The following is a 16,909-nucleotide window of genomic DNA, read 5'->3' on the forward strand; positions in this document are numbered from 1 at the left end:
TTGTTCATGCAAATCTACATTTGTCTCTTCGTAAGTTGTTAAGTTTGTTTATGGACTAAAAGACTAAGGTTTTATCATAAAGCTTCAAACAAAGAAAGAATGAATGAACGTTTCAACTTTATTAATGAATAGATAGGCAATTACAAGCAAGAGTCTTCATGAGACTTTATTACATCAAATGTACAAAATAAAGACTACAACTCTTCTTGTGGGCACCATTGACAACAAACTCCCACTTGACTCAAAGAAGGTGTGTGTAGTCCTTCATGCCTAATCCCTCACGATGTTGGTCGAAGACCTTGTTCGCTAGGGCCTTGGTGAATGGATCTGCGAGGTTGTCCACCGTTGAGATCTTCTTCACTTCCACGTCTCCGCGCTGCACGATCTCTCGAATCAAATGGTATTTCCTCTCAATGTGCTTAGAGCGCTTATGGCTTCTAGGTTCCTTTGCGTTAGCGACAGCCCCATTATTATCACAATAAAGGGTCATGGGCTCGTCGACGTTTGGAACAACTTCCAAATACTTAAGGAACTTTCTAAGCCATACAGCCTCTTTGGATGCTTCACAAGCAGCCACATATTCGGCTTCCATTGTGGAGTCAGCAATGCAAGATTGCTTAATACTTCTCCACACAACAGCTCCACCATTAAGGATGAACACAGATCCCGAAGTGGATTTCCTGGAATCCTTATCTGCTTGAAAATCGGAGTCGGTATATCCCGTCATAGTCAGGTCAGTACTTGAGTATGTAAGCATCAAGTTCCTAGTTCTTCGAAGATACTTAAGAACATGCTTAACAGCAATCCAGTGCTCGGGTCCAGGGTTGGATTGGAAACGACTAACTACGCCAACGGCGAAACAGATGTCAGGTCTAGTGCAAAGCATAGCATACATGAGGCTTCCTACGGCAGAGGCGTAAGGAATCTTCCTCATGTCTTCAATCTCTTGTGCAGTCTTGGGAGACTGGTCCTTAGAGAGTGAAACTCCATGCCTAAAGGGTGTTTGACCCCTCTTGCAGTCTTGCATCGAGAAGCGATCCATCACCTTATCAATATAAGATGCTTGAGAGAGCGACAGGGTTCGGTTTTTCCTATCTCGAAAGATTTGGATCCCCAGAATGTACGCGGCTTCTCCTAGATCCTTCATATCGAATTGCTTTGCTAGCCAGACCTTAACCTCAGATAACTTACCCACGTCATTACCAATGAGTAGTATATCATCGACATATAGTACCAGAAACACAACTTTGCCTTCGTGTATTAACTTGTAAACACAAGGCTCATCTATTGACTGTTCAAAGCCAAAGCTCTTTACAGTTTCATCGAATCTAATATTCCATGACCTAGATGCTTGCTTTAGTCCATAAATGGATTTAAGCAACTCACAAACCTTGGTCTCTTGACCTTTATACACGAAACCGTCTGGTTGAGCCATGTAAATGCGCTCGTCAAGATTGCCATTCAGAAAGGCTGTCTTGACATCCATTTGCCAAATCTCATAGTCGAGAGCTGCAGCTATGCATAGGAGTATGCGGATGGATTTAAGCATCGCGACTAGCGAGAAGGTTTCTTCATAGTCAATCCCTTCTTGTTGGGTATAACCCTTCGCCACAAGTCGTGCTTTGAACGTCTCGACGTTCCCATCAGGACCTCTTTTCTTCTTGTATATCCACTTACACCCTACGGGTTTAATCCCTTCAGGAAGGTCTACAAGTTTCCAGAATTTGTTGACATACATCGAGTGCATTTCAACTTTCATGGCGTCAAGCGAAAGGTTTGATTCAGAACAAGCCATCGCTTGGCTATAGGAAACAGGGTCATCCATGTCGGAGACGGCTACGAGAGAGTCTCCATAAGACATGTACCTGTCAGGCTGTTGAACAGCCCTCCCACTACGTCGAAGTACTACTTGACGAGATTCTGATGAGTTAGGTTGTGTTTCAGTTGGGGTAAGAACAGTTCTTACAGATGAGGTAGAAGCTTCCTCACCCAACTTTTCTTCAAGCACAATTTTGCTTCTAGGTTTCGCATCCTTCATAAAGTCCTCCTCAAGGAAACGAGCATTCGTGCTAACGAAAGTCTTATCATCCTCGGGACTATAGAAAGTAAAACCTTTGGTTTCCTTCGGATATCCTACAAACAGGCACAATTCTGACCTACTAGCCAACTTGCTAGTCTTTTGCCTCAGCACATGTGCAGGGCAACCCCAAATTCGGATGCGTCCAAGATTCACTTTACGGCCAGTCCATCGTTCATAAGGAGTACCAGGAACCGTTTTGGACGGAACTTGGTTCAGAATGTAGGCGGCTGTTTCGAGGGCATATCCCCAAAAGGAAGGAGGGAGTGATGAGTAACTCATCATTGATCTAACCATCTCCATTAGAGTTCGGTTCCTTCTCTCTGACACTCCGTTTTGTTGAGGTGTGCCAGGTGCGGTAAGCTGAGAAGCGATACCTTCTTCTTTAAGAAAGTCATCGAACTCTCCAGACATATACTCACCACCTCGATCGGATCGAAGGGTTTTGATCACTTTGCCAGTTTGCTTTTCCACTAAAGCCCTAAAGACCTTAAATACGTTAAAGGTCTCGGATTTGTGTTTGAGCAAATAGACAAACCCATATCTTGAGTAATACTCAGTGAAGGTAACGAAGTATTCGTATCCTCCACGTGCCTGTTGGTTGAGCGGACCACATACATCAGAATGTATTAGTTCCAGCAACTCAGTGGCTCTTCGACCCTTATCGGAGAAAGGTTGCCTAGTCATTTTTCCTTCTATGCAGGATTCACAAGTAGGTAGTGAACCTATTGCAGAGGCTTGGAGTGGACCATCCGTCACAAGTCTCTTAATCCTATCTAGACTGATATGACTAAGTCTTAAGTGCCAGAGGTATGTTGATTTTGTTAGATCGGAGGATTCAGAAAGCTTGATCCTCTTTGGCTCCCTAATTAGATCGTTATCTATTTCGGTGTCTAAAAGAGAAGGTTGAGTGGGATAGATGTAAAAAAGAGCATTCTTCATACATGCATCAGTGACAAAAGAATTATCAGGAAACGAAATACGAATTCCATTCTTAATGAACTTTAAACAATAATCTTGCTCAAGAAGACGAGCAACAGATATTAAGTTCTTCCCAAAGGTAGGAACAAAATAAACATTATTCAAGTTTAAAGTGCGGTCTTCAAAAGACAGCGTCACGGATCCCGCAGCCTTCGCAGACACCAGGCTCCCATCACCCCATTTGAAACAGAACTCGCCTTCCTCTATGCTTTTGGTTTTCTTGAAACCATTCAAGGAACAACAAATATGGTTAGTAGCAGCGGAGTCAAGAATCCACGTTGATACATTATCAGCTACTAAGCATGCTTCGGTAACTAGTACAATACTATGTTCCTTTGCTTTGAGATAGGCGGGACAGTTCTTTTTATTGGCCTTGTAAGGTATCTTCACAGTTCCAGAGGCAGAGGCTTTTTGCTCAGTAGCATGTGCCTCTCCTTGATTCCTCTTTCTCTTAGTGAGACCTACAGCAGTGTGAAGTTCCATCATAAGCTCGGTAATAGTGTACTCTAGCTTTGTTTATGGAGTAGTTCATTTTGGAGGTATCAAGAGACGCGGGGAGAGTTTCTAAGATCATATCTATGACATTCTTCCCATTAATCTCAGATCCTAGGAAAAACTAATGATCAGTATCATAAAGTCTCCAACAGGAGTCCTAGCCTTCATGTGACAGTTCATAAACTGTCGGACTGCTTGTTGCCTTGTATGACGCCTTTGCCCTCCAAACATCTCAAGGAGATTGTAGAGCATGTCAGCGGCAGTCTCGATGTCACGATGTTGCTCTTTCAGCATATTGTTCATAGATGCCAAGATATAGCACCTCACAATCTCATCGGATCGAAGCCAGGCCACTAAGGCGTCATTGTCCTCTTGAGTTGAATCATCATTCGTCAGAGGAGGACACGGGTTGGTGAGTACCCATTTGTGCTTGTTAACGGTAGGTATTATGTCGAGGTTACGTCTCGAATCTACGTAGTTTTTGTTTTCGAGTTTGATCGAGGAAAGAAAGATAGAGAGATGATTGAGAGACATATTGCCTATATAAGTTGAAACAAGTTTATGATTAGTCTTTGGTTTAGGATTTAAGTTTTATTAAGACTTTTATAAAATCCAAAGGTGTTATAAACCAAACGATAATTTACTCCCTCAAGAGAAGGCTGCAAAAAATCTCCTTTTATAAGTAAATGACACATCATTAATGCTTAGCCAAGATGTCAATACATCAGCTTTGACTAGCCACCTTGTAAATTGGTTTGATCACTCATATCCTTTCGCAGAGCCTCAAGGGAGGATTACTAGGGATTGAGCCTAAGTGTGTAACCAACCACTTAGTCCAAAAGATCAGCTTTGAAAAACAATCCCCCAAGGGGAGGCCTTGTCATCATTGCATCACTCTCGGACGTAGCTCATTGAGCAATGATCGAGGCAATAACGCCTTGGAGTACTCACATTTAAGTGAGGGTCGCAAGAGCGGCTCTTAGTCCCACGTTATTGCATCTTTCATTAGTGTTGGGGATCGTGGGTTACAAACAACGAATATAACCCTCCCACTTAGTTTTTGGAGTTGGTTCATCGACTCTTATAAGTTCGGAAACAGATTTCCTAGTTAGACAGCGACAGAGCGGACAACTAGAAGAGAATCATAGATCGACATGTTCATAGCAGTATTAGAGAATCCTAGATCGACATGTCCACTAAAGCCCTAAAGACCTTAAATACGTTAAAGGTCTCGGATTTGTGTTTGAGCAAATAGACAAACCCATATCTTGAGTAATCATCAGTGAAGGTAACGAAGTATTCGTATCCTCCACGTGCCTGTTGGTTGAGCGGACCACATACATCAGAATGTATTAGTTCCAGCAACTCAGTGGCTCTTCGACCCTTATCGGAGAAAGGTTGCCACTTTTAATGCGGGTTTACTCCAGCTCGAAGAAAAAGAAATAAATTAAAGCTTGGTACTTTTTAGGTGCGAAAAAGAATCAAGTGTAACGGAACGTTTTATGAAGGTTGTTAAAGCTTTTATTTGTGTTTTATTAGCAAGGTAATAATAAGGCATAAAAGAAATAACAACAAGCATAAAACGAATACGGTAAATAAAAGAAACTAGAAAGACAAAGTAACTAGTCACAAAATTTTACCGAAATTTCTCAAACCTTTAAACACGTTTTTCAATATAAATCATTTAAAAACTTTTAGAACTGATTCTAATGTGTTTTAAAAACATCCCAAACTCATAGAAAAACAACATGCTTTTTAATTTAAACACAAGAGCATTAAATTAAAAAAAAAAAAAATCTAAGATTACAATTCTAACTTATCACAAAATTAGTAAACTTTCGAAAACGATTTTCAAGCTCATAATTTTAAAAACATGTACATGCTAATCTTTGACCATAGCTCTGATACCATTTGTTGGAATTGATCTAGGGTTTAAGAAAAAGATTAAACGCTTCGGGAAGCGGCGGAATTTTAAAAAATTTCTTTTCAAGTAAAAACAGTTTTTACTAACCTAGATAAAGAAACAAGTACATGTAATTAAAAACCAATATGAGCTAAGAGTTTACTAACCTTTCTTGAAGCTTGAACTTTGAAGAAGCTTTTGGAAAGTTTGCAACGCTCGTCTCCCCTCGCAGCACGTCTCTCTTTCTTTCCTCGGCACCTCGAGCAACCACGAAAGTTTCTATCACTAAATCACTCGAAAAGAAGGAATCAGTGAGTGGGCACTTTTAAACGCTACGACTTAAGAACGAGTCTCGAAGTCGCAGAGCTAAACACTAGGTCGAGTGAGGACCTAGGTGCCAAGACAAGAAAAAAATCGAAAATAAACTAGAGAGAGAGAGAGAGGATTTTCGGCCAACAATGTCTAGAGAGAGAGTCTCTCAATCTCTAACTTATGTTGAATGAATGGAATGAAGGGAATGAGGCCTCTATTTATAGGGGAGGTTTTACCTTCAATAAGGTAGTTTCCCCTTTCATTGAATATCACATATTCATGAGCAAATATTGCTCTCCTTCCCTTAGAGTCACTCGGCCAAATAGGCTTCTAGAAGCCCTTGGATTTGTTTCCTTTTTTGTTCCATTCCTTGCTTGGCCGATTCCCATGTGCATCCATATGCAAATTTGTTTCCTCTTTTTCTTTTGGCAAGTATCTTGATACATATATGCACAAAATATTCTCTTTCTCTTGGGTATTTTGGGCGCCCATCTCTCATCTAGAAGGAGCTTCTAGAATCTTCTTCATTTGTTCATGACAACATGAGAAAAGCCCATTAAGAATTTTCAATAAAATTCTTACGAAATGAAATTAATTCACAAGGCCCAATAATCAAGTTATGGCCGAGTGACATTAAGTCACCAAATGAACTTGTCAAAAAATTTATTGACATTCATTTCATCCTTTGTCTCAAAAGACAAAAATACGCTTTTGACTATTTTCGTTCTTGTTTTGACTTAGCTTCCAGTTTAACTATTCCTATCGATGTGATTCGTGACAGTGACCTCATGGACCCAAATGAACAAAGCTTGAGCTAAACACTTGGACTCAAAAGTTCACAAACCTTTTCCAAGTTTAGCTTAATGCCAACTGACTCCACTAAAGAGCTAACACTGAAAATCTCTCGGTTCAAATGAATTTGTTTTTTACTCAAGAATTCGACCTAATTATGATGAGCGGATCCACTGAATATTATCTATGTTTACCCTTCATGAATGTCATCAGCTAGTCGGGATTTACTAAATTACCATTTTACCCTTCTAGCTGTTATTTCCTCAACTCCTTTGTCGCTTGTGAATAAGTTAGAAACAATGTATTGACGAGGAGCTAACAAGTCACATTGTTTCATCCAAAAGAGTCAGGACTCAATTTGGACACTGGCCAGTTCATTTATTCACACTCCAAGGAACAAAGCATGAGGTGACATACATTGCATTTCAGCAATCTTGTACATGAATTCTCTATCTATGAGAACTTCACAAAGTTTCTCATGACAGACTCACAACTTAGTACTTCACCAATAGGCCTTGTTCGGAATCACATAGTGAGTCCGAACTTTGACTTTCTCAAATGAGAATACTAAGGTGTGAAATGGCATGTCTCATTTCAGGATTAAGGTAAGCATGATGCAATTCATACATAGTGACTTCGAGACATAAGAGGTTAAATGGTTTGTTCTTATATTGTCTCTAGAAGTGCACTGGTCAATTCAGTACCTTCGGAAGATACCTAGAAGAACTATAGAGTCCCCAACTCTCAATGCCTCATAACCAGACATCATAGATTCTTCTAACAATCATACAGAGGTCAATAGTCCTTTGACCCTAAGATTGCGAATATATCGTTTTAAGCAAACTACGAAGAGTTTGTTCATGCAAATCTACATTTGTCTCTTCGTAAGTTGTTAAGTTTGTTTATGGACTAAAAGACTAAGGTTTTATCATAAAGCTTCAAACAAAGAAAGAATGAATGAACGTTTCAACTTTATTAATGAATAGATAGGCAATTACAAGCAGGAGTCTTCATGAGACTTTATTACATCAAATGTACAAAATAAAGACTAGAACTCTTCTTGTGGGCACCATTGACAACATTAATAACTATTATGAGCATAGAAGTTTACTAACCTTTCTTGAAGCTTGAACTTTGAGAAGCTTTTGGAAAGTTTGCAACGCTCGTCTCCCTCGCAGCACGTCTCTCTTTCTTTCCTCGGCACCTCGAGTAACCACGAAAGTTTCTATCACTAAATCACTCGAAATAAAGGAATTAGTGAGTGGGCACTTTTAAACACTATGACTTAAGAACGAGTCTTGAAGTCGCAGAGCTAAACACTTGGTCAAATGAGGACCTAGGTGCCAAAACAAAAATCGAAAATAAACTAGAGAGAGAGAGAGGAGTTCGGCCAAAGTTCTAGAGAGAGAGTCTCTCAAATCTCTTAAACTTGGATGATCGAAAAGTGAGGAATGAGGCTCCTATTTATAGGAGAGGTCTCACCTTCAATAAGGTAGTTTCCTCTTCTATAGAATATCACATATTCATGAGCCAATTTCCTCTTTTTCCCTTTGAGATACTCGGCCAACACAAGCCTTCTAGAGGCCTTGATTTGTTTCCGTTTTTGTTCCTTTCTAGCCTTGGCCGATTCCCCTAATGCATCCATATGCAAATTTGTTTCCTCTTTTATTTTTGGCAAGTATCTTGATACATTTATGCACAAAATAATCTCTCCTATTTCTCTATAGGGTAGGCGCCCATATGGTCTCTAGAAGGAGCTTCTAGAAGCTTCTTCATTTGTTCATGACAGCATGTAAAAGGCCCATTAAGAATTTTCAATAAAATTCTTATGAAATGAAATTAATCCACAAGGCCCAATTAATCTTATTATGGCCGAGTGTTACTTGTCATCAAATGACCTTGTCAAAAAAATTTATTGACATTCATTTCATCCTATGTCTCAAAAGACAAACAAAAATCCTTTTGACTATTTTCGTCCTTGTTTTGACTTAGCTTCCAGTTTAACTATTCCTACTCGATGTGATTCGTGACAGTGACCTCATGGATCCAAATGAACAAAGCTTGAGCTAAATACTTAAACTCTAAAAGTTCACAAACCTTTTCCAAGTTTAGCTTAATGTCAACTGACTCCACTAAAGAGTTGACACTTAAAATCTATCGGTTTAAATGAATTTATTTTCTACTCAAGAATTCAACCTAATTATGATAAGCGGATCCACTGAATATTATCTATGTTTACCCTTCATGAATGTCATCAGCTAGTCGGGATTTACTAAATTACCATTTTACCCTTCTAGCTGTTATTTCCTCAACTCCTTTGTCGCTTGTGAATAAGTTAGAAACAATGTATTGACGAGGAGCTAACAAGTCACATTGTTTCATCCAAAAGAGTCAGGACTCAATTTGGACACTGGCCAGTTCATTTATTCACACTCCAATAAACAAAGCATGAGGTGACATACATTGCATTTAAGCAATCTTGTACATGAATTCCATATCTATGAGAACTTCACAAAGTTACTCATGACATTCTCACAACTTAGTACTTCACCAATAGGCCCTGTTCGGAATCACATACTGAGTCCGAACTCTGACTTTCTCAAATGAGAATACGTAAGCTGTGAAATGGCATGTCTCATTTCAGGATTAAGGTAAGCATTATGCAATTCATACATAGCGACTTCGAGACATAAGAGGTTAAATGGTTTGTTCTTATCTTGTCTCTAGAAGTGCACTGGTCAATTCAGTACCTTCGGAAGATACCTAGAAGAACTATAGAGTCTCCAACTCTCAATGCCTCATAACCAGACATCATAGATTCTTCTAACAATCATACTGAGGTCAATAGTCATTTGACCCTTATATTGCGAATATATCGTTTTAAGCAAACTACGAAGAGTTTGTTCATGCAAATCTACATTTGTCTCTTCGTAAGTTGTTAAGTTTGTTTATGGACTAAAGACTTATGTTTTATCATAAAGCTTCAGACAAGGAAGATTGAATGAACGTTTCAACTTTTTATTAATGAATAAGCAATTACAAGCAAGAGTCTTCATGAGACTTTATTACATCAAATGTAGAATATAAAGATTACAACTCTTCTTGTGGGCACCATTGACAACAAATAGAAAATAGGAATGTCTGATTATGTAACTTGTGCCTTTATGTACTAACACTACTCTCTTTGAAACATGTCGATCTAGTAATCAATTTCTAGAATTCCACTCTATCTCTCTATATGCTAGGAAATATGTTTCCGAACATATAAGAGAGGATGTGCCAACTGTGAAAATTAAGTGGGAGGGTTATACTTGTTGTTTACAACCCACGATCCCCAACATTAATGAAAAGTGCAATTGTCTCCAAACTAAGAGTCACCCTTGTGGCCCTCTCTTTAATGAGAGTACTCAACGACACTTTCCTCTGATCATTGCTCGAAGAGCTACGTCCGAGAGTGAAATGATGAGACAAGGTGTCACGACCCGCGAGCCTTAGCTCGCCCACGAACCGCGGCAGAGATCTTCGTAAGCTTCTCCTGCTAATCCTTATAGCAATCTGGACGTATCTAAGGAAGAGAAAGATCGAACATCGAGCATACTCAGTATCTCGTCCATTGATCTACTAACGTACACACTTCTACTAAAAGAAAGCTCATAAGGAACGTATTCAAAACGTCCACCTAGTCACGCTACTCAGAGCGTCACAAACACGAGAAACAAAGAATACACGGAGGCAAAACAGAGATACAGAAAAGAATCGACGCCTAAAAATAAGGCCCTGACATAACTTCTCTGATCTAAGCTAAGAAAAGTTCCGCTATTCGACCACCTATTCTTTTGACGGGACAAAGCCCATTGCTTATGATAGGTTCCCGAAGGTCGAAACTAAAAGAAAAGAACGTATAAAGAAACTCTTACTAACAATCTATAGCATACAGAAGTTATATGAAAATAACTCAAAACGATACTTTTCAAATATGTTATAGAAAATATTTTTGACTTGTCTCCTTTTATTGACAAGTTATAACGTTTGAGAACGTAAATAAAACATTTCTCGTTGATATTCGTTTTCCAAATCAAAAGAGTCGAGCTTATAGTCGAACTCGGTTTTGAAACGTAAATCAAATGAGGATACTAAATAATTTGATTGAATCATCAACGAGTTTAATAACGATACATATTAATTTATTTTTCTTACTAACTTATATTAAACGAGCTTAATTACAAAACATACATATTGATATTATATCGCAACTCTCATAATCTAGAACGACCCAACAAAAATAATTATAGGTTCGCACTAGCACGAGTCGAGACTCGGGAAATTTCTCGACTTTCTAACACTAAACCGAGACTTCGCGAGTCTCCGAACGAAACCCGACAGCCGTGAACAGCCCCCCGAGAGCCGCCACAAAGTTGCTGCCGTCCCCGGCCCAACAGCTCGTCCCAACCGAGCCGATGAACCTCGCTGACCAGCCCCACTCCGTCGTCACTCGCGCAGCAGCTCTGACACTTGGACAGCGCCCTCGCCGTCCCGAACCGCTGCCCCGAGACCTGTGCCATCCACCTAAACCGAGTCTAACACTCGACACAACTCACAACAAAAGAGAACGACTTAACAACTCCATAACAAAACTTCAAAACAACCTTACACGTACACAGTCAGCAACAATATCACAAACAATAACAATAACTCGTCCAAAGAAACCCAAAACAACTAATCTCAGTCACACGGCCAGAACCAAAACCGAGGAATCTCAATCTCGTCCAAAAATCAAAACAAACACACGGCTGGAAAAATTTCAAATCAAACTCATCCAAAATCACCCCAAAACAAATAATCATCACCAATCTCGTTCCAAACCTTAAACCATGAAAAACCCCCAATCTTAAACCCTATATATCACCAATTAACGGGTTTGATTTCTTACCCAAATTCTTTCATGGATTTGGAGACTCCGGGGTTCTCTCTCTCTTTCCCAGCATGATTTTCCTCGGCGACAGTCCTTGGTGACTCGCGGCGTCGGCGCTCTGCTCGGCTGGGATGCGCGCGCGGGCTCGATGGCTCTCGGCCGAGCGTTCTCCTTCCCCAGTCTCGCTCACTCGCTCTCTCGTTCTCTTCTGCTCTCTCTCGGCCTTTCTCTTCCCCGAGCTCTCTCTCTCTCTCGCTCAGTTTTCTTCTGCTTCTTCTTTTCTCTTCTTTTCCTTTCTTTTTTTTTCCTGGTTGCCGATTCTTTTCTTCTTCACTCGGCCAAGTGATACTTATCTCTTTGTGAAGAAGATGAGTCATAGATGACGTGGCAAGCTAGGAAGAAAACATCTTATTCACAATCCAAACTCTTTTCCTTGTTTTCTTTCAAATGGGTCCCTTAAAAATTGTTACAACCACGTCCTTTCATACAATTATTTAATTAAATCCATCACCGAACGGATTATAATTATATGATTCGAACCGAGAATTTTCTCGTTCGTTCTCGAATAATTTAAATATATTTAAGGTTTCTCAGAATTAATTCTCGTCCTTAAGAATTAATTTCCGGAATGTTTCCTCGGAATTAATTTATTAATCGAGTTAAACTCGATAATTCCTTTATTTATTCCGAAATTTCCATAACCTTAATATATTTAAAATTAATTCGATAAATCCATTGAAGTATAATTCACTCGAGAATTTAGTTGTAACAACGGAAACTCGTTATTTACTTCCAAATCTCCAAATACGAGTGACGCAGAAACTTGTCCTTACAATCCCTACCCCCTTAAGTTAGTTTCGTCCTCGAAACTTAAAGCAAAGTAGGGTACTCTTTCTGCATCACACTATTGAGTTTCCAGATAATTTTCCATCTTCAGAAAAGAAGAGAGGATATACCTTCCTCTAAACATGTCATCGCTTAATGAACAACAGATTGATTCTGGTCTTAAGATAGTCACTTCCTAACTGTTAGATATAACTAACCAGGAATCTACTCCATCATCTACCAAGATCAAGAACTTGACTAGGACACAACAGACGAACATGCATAGTTCCCACATACAGGAATGCATAACTGAAGAGTAAAGGATATGAATCTAACCGGTTCTTCCAGACGATGACTCCTTTACTTCATCTCCATAGATGCTAAAGACGCGAGCTTTGGCCTTTAGTTGATTCTTCAGGTAAGCGATCTTCTCTTCGGAAACGTGACAATCCCGTGCAAAATGACCTTCTAAGCCACACCGGTAGCAGCTTGAGGTTCCTATGCGACACTCGCCTGAGTGCTTCCTGCTGCACTTGTTGCACGTAGGGAAATCATTAACCCTTGGCCTCTTGTACTTGTTCTCGCTTTGATTTCCTATGTAGCTTCCTTCATTTCCCTGCGCCCTAGACCTGGAGTTTCTATCCCAACTCTTTTTCTTCTTGTCGGTGAAGTTCTTCTTCTCGACTTCCGCTACCGACTCCTGTGGGATGGTCACCGACTCGCCAGCTGGATTGGCTTGTGCTATACGCTAACCATCAATCCTTAACGCCCTTTGAACGGCATTCGCATAAGTTCGTGGCCCAACGTCGCCACTATCAACCTGACGCACAATTTCCACATTGAGTCCATGCATAAACTTCATCTTGCGCGACAGATCCATCGGTACCATAGAGGGCGAAAACTTTGCAAGCTCATCAAACTTGGCTATATACTCAGCTGCAGAGAGCTTCCCTTGCTTAAGATCCATAAACTCTCGTACCTTACCCGAGAGATTAGCTTCACCCAGGTACTTCTCATAAAATAGGTTGATAAAACGATTCCATGTAATATGAGAAACATCATCATTGAGTGCGATTACTACCCACCAACTTCGAGCTTTAAGTTCCAGCTGGTTCACAGCACATGCAACCCTCTCAGCATCTGTAAGTTGCATGTACGTGAAGATCTGTTGGATCCTTTTAATCCAATTTTCCGCAAGGGAAAGATCAGCATCTCCATCGAAAGTCGGTGGTTTCTGCTTACGAAAACGCTCATATTCAGGCTCCCCGACAATCGGTGCCATTATCGGAATCTGGAACAGCGGAACCTCATCTGGCGCCATGGCTTGAGCTTGTGGTGGCGCTTGTACATTCTGACCATCTAGATTCCTATTCATATTTGGCACGTGCTCACCTTGTCCTCCAGGTTGTTCTGGTCGATGCGCCTGGGGTTCAGGGTCTAGTTGACCCTGTGGAGTTTGCTGCTCGTTCATTCGCGCAATAAGTTGCGTGATCAACCTGTTCTGCTCTTCTATTTGAGCATCCCTTCGACGGCCATCTTCAGCTTGACGCTCTAGAGCCCTGCTAATCTCAGTCATTTCTTGTGAAAGATTCGTCTGCGTTTGCTTCTTAGGTCCCATTCTTAATCTCTACTTCACCTATAAGTAAGAATGGGTAAGCACACGGTTATCCTAATATAACCGCTATCTTTCACAAAGACTCAACAAGATATTATAGATAAGACTATCTTAAACATCAGCTGACTTATAAGTAAGTACGTTAGTGTATGTACGACCACAAGTCTACAGAAACGACTCAACCTGGGCTCTGATACCAAAAATTCTGTCATGACCCGCGAGCCTTTGCTCGCCCACGAACCGCGGCAGAGATCTTCGTAAGCTTCTCCTGCTAATCCTTATAGCAATCTGGACGTATCTAAGGAAGAGAAAGATCGAACATCGAGCATACTCAGTATCTCGTCCATTGATCTACTAACGTACACACTTCTACTAAAAGAAAGCTCATAAGGAACGTATTCAAAACGTCCACCTAGTCACGCTACTCAGAGCGTCACAAACACGAGAAACAAAGAATACACGGAGGCAAAACAGAGATACAGAAAAGAATCGACGCCTAAAAATAAGGCCCTGACATAACTTCTCTGATCTAAGCTAAGAAACGTTCCGCTATTCGACCACCTATTCTTTTGACGGGACAAAGCCCATTGCTTAGGATAGGTTCCCGAAGGTCGAAACTAAAAGAAAAGAACGTATAAAGAAACTCTTACTAACAATCTATAGCATACAGAAGTTATATGAAAATAACTCAAAACGATACTTTTCAAATATGTTATAGAAAATATTTTTGACTTGTCTCCTTTTATTGACAAGTTATAACGTTTGAGAACGTAAATAAAACATTTCTCGTTGATATTCGTTTTCCAAATCAAAAGAGTCGAGCTTATAGTCGAACTCGGTTTTGAAACGTAAATCAAATGAGGATACTAAATAATTTGATTGAATCATCAACGAGTTTAATAACGATACATATTAATTTATTTTTCTTACTAACTTATATTAAACGAGCTTAATTACAAAACATACATATTGATATTATATCGCAACTCTCATAATCTAGAACGACCCAACAAAAATAATTATAGGTTCGCACTAGCACGAGTCGAGACTCGGGAAATTTCTCGACTTTCTAACACTAAACCGAGACTTCGCGAGTCTCCGAACGAAACCCGACAGCCGTGAACAGCCCCCCGAGAGCCGCCACAAAGTTGCTGCCGTCCCCAGCCCAACAGCTCGTCCCAACCGAGCCGATGAACCTCGCTGACCAGCCCCACTCCGTCGTCACTCGCGCAGCAGCTCTGAAACTTGGACAGCGCCCTCGTCGTCCCGAACCGCTGCCCCGAGACCTGTGCCATCCACCTAAACCGAGTCTAATACTCGACACAACTCACAACAAAAGAGAACGACTTAACAACTCCATAACAAAACTTCAAAACAACCTTACACGTACACAGTCAGCAACAATATCACAAACAATAACAATAACTCGTCCAAAGAAACCCAAAACAACTAATCTCAGTCACACGGCCAGAACCAAAACCGAGGAATCTCAATCTCGTCCAAAAATCAAAACAAACACACGGCTGGAAAAATTTCAAATCAAACTCATCCAAAATCACCCCAAAACAAATAATGATCACCAATCTCGTTCCAAACCTCAAACCATGAAAACCCCCAATCTTAAACCCTAGATATCACCAATTAACGGGTTTGATTTCTTACCCAAATTCTTTCAGGTATTTGGAGACTCTGGGGTTCTCTCTCTCTTTCCCAACGTGATTTTCCTCGGCGACGGTCCTTGGTGACTCGCGGCGTCGGCGCTCTGCTCGGCTGGGATGCGCGCGCGGGCTCGATGGCTCTCGGCCGAGCGTTCTCCTTCCCCAGTCTCGCTCACTCGCTCTCTCGTTCTCTTCTGCTCTCTCTCGGCCTTTCTCTTCCCCGAGCTCTCTCTCTCTCTCGCTCAGTTTTCTTCTGCTTCTTCTTTTCTCTTCTTTTCCTTTCTTTTTTTTTCCTGGTTGCCGATTCTTTTCTTCTTCACTCGGCCAAGTGATACTTATCACTTTGTGAAGAAGATGAGTCATAGATGACGTGGCAAGCTAGGAAGAAAACATCTTATTCACAATCCAAACTCTTTTCCTTGTTTTCTTTCAAATGGGTCCCTTAAAAATTGTTACAACCACGTCCTTTCATACAATTATTTAATTAAATCCATCACCGAACGGATTATAATTATATGATTCGAACCGAGAATTTTCTCGTTCGTTCTCGAATAATTTAAATATATTTAAGGTTTCTCAGAATTAATTCTCGTCCTTAAGAATTAATTTCCGGAATGTTTCCTCGGAATTAATTTATTAATCGAGTTAAACTCGATAATTCCTTTATTTATTCCGAGATTTCCATAACCTTAATATATTTAAAATTAATTCGATAAATCCATTGAAGTATAATTCACTCGAGAATTTAGTTGTAACAACGGAAACTCGTTATTTACTTCCAAATCTCCAAATACGAGTGACGCAGAAACTTGTCCTTACACAAGGCCTCCCCTCAGTGGATTATGTTTTAAAGTAGGTCTAATGAACTAAGTGGTTGATTACACACTTAGACTCAATCTCTAGTAATCCTCCCTCTAGGCCCTGCGAATGGATATAAGTGATCAAACTTTTTTACAAGGTGGCTAGTCAAATTTGATGTATTGACATCTTGGCTATGCCTTAATGATGCGTCATTTACTTATGAAAGGAGATTCTTTTAGGCCATCCCTCGAAGGTGTAAAGTGTTGTCGCTTGTTTTCGGACAACGGTTTAGGAGCCCCGAACGGTTCGACCCAAGGCCGGACCAAGTGGTCGCGTTCGGGCTCGAGCATGTCGAACTTGGTGGCCCAAGTCGTCCCTTAGCTGTCGGTGATGTCTACTTCGTCCAGGCACCTAAAATGCAAGCGGGAAGTTGTGAACTACAAAGGGAAAACAGGGGGTTGCCCCTGTTTACCTCTCCGACGCTCAACATTAGTAGGAGTGAGGTGGTTTGTAGAGGGTTTAAGTGTTTAGGGGCCGA

Source organism: Urtica dioica, chromosome 2 (assembly GCF_054948205.1).
Source record: "Urtica dioica subsp. dioica isolate 48M chromosome 2, U.dioica_male_clone48M_v1_H2, whole genome shotgun sequence".
NCBI classification, from domain to species: Eukaryota; Viridiplantae; Streptophyta; class Magnoliopsida; order Rosales; family Urticaceae; genus Urtica; species Urtica dioica.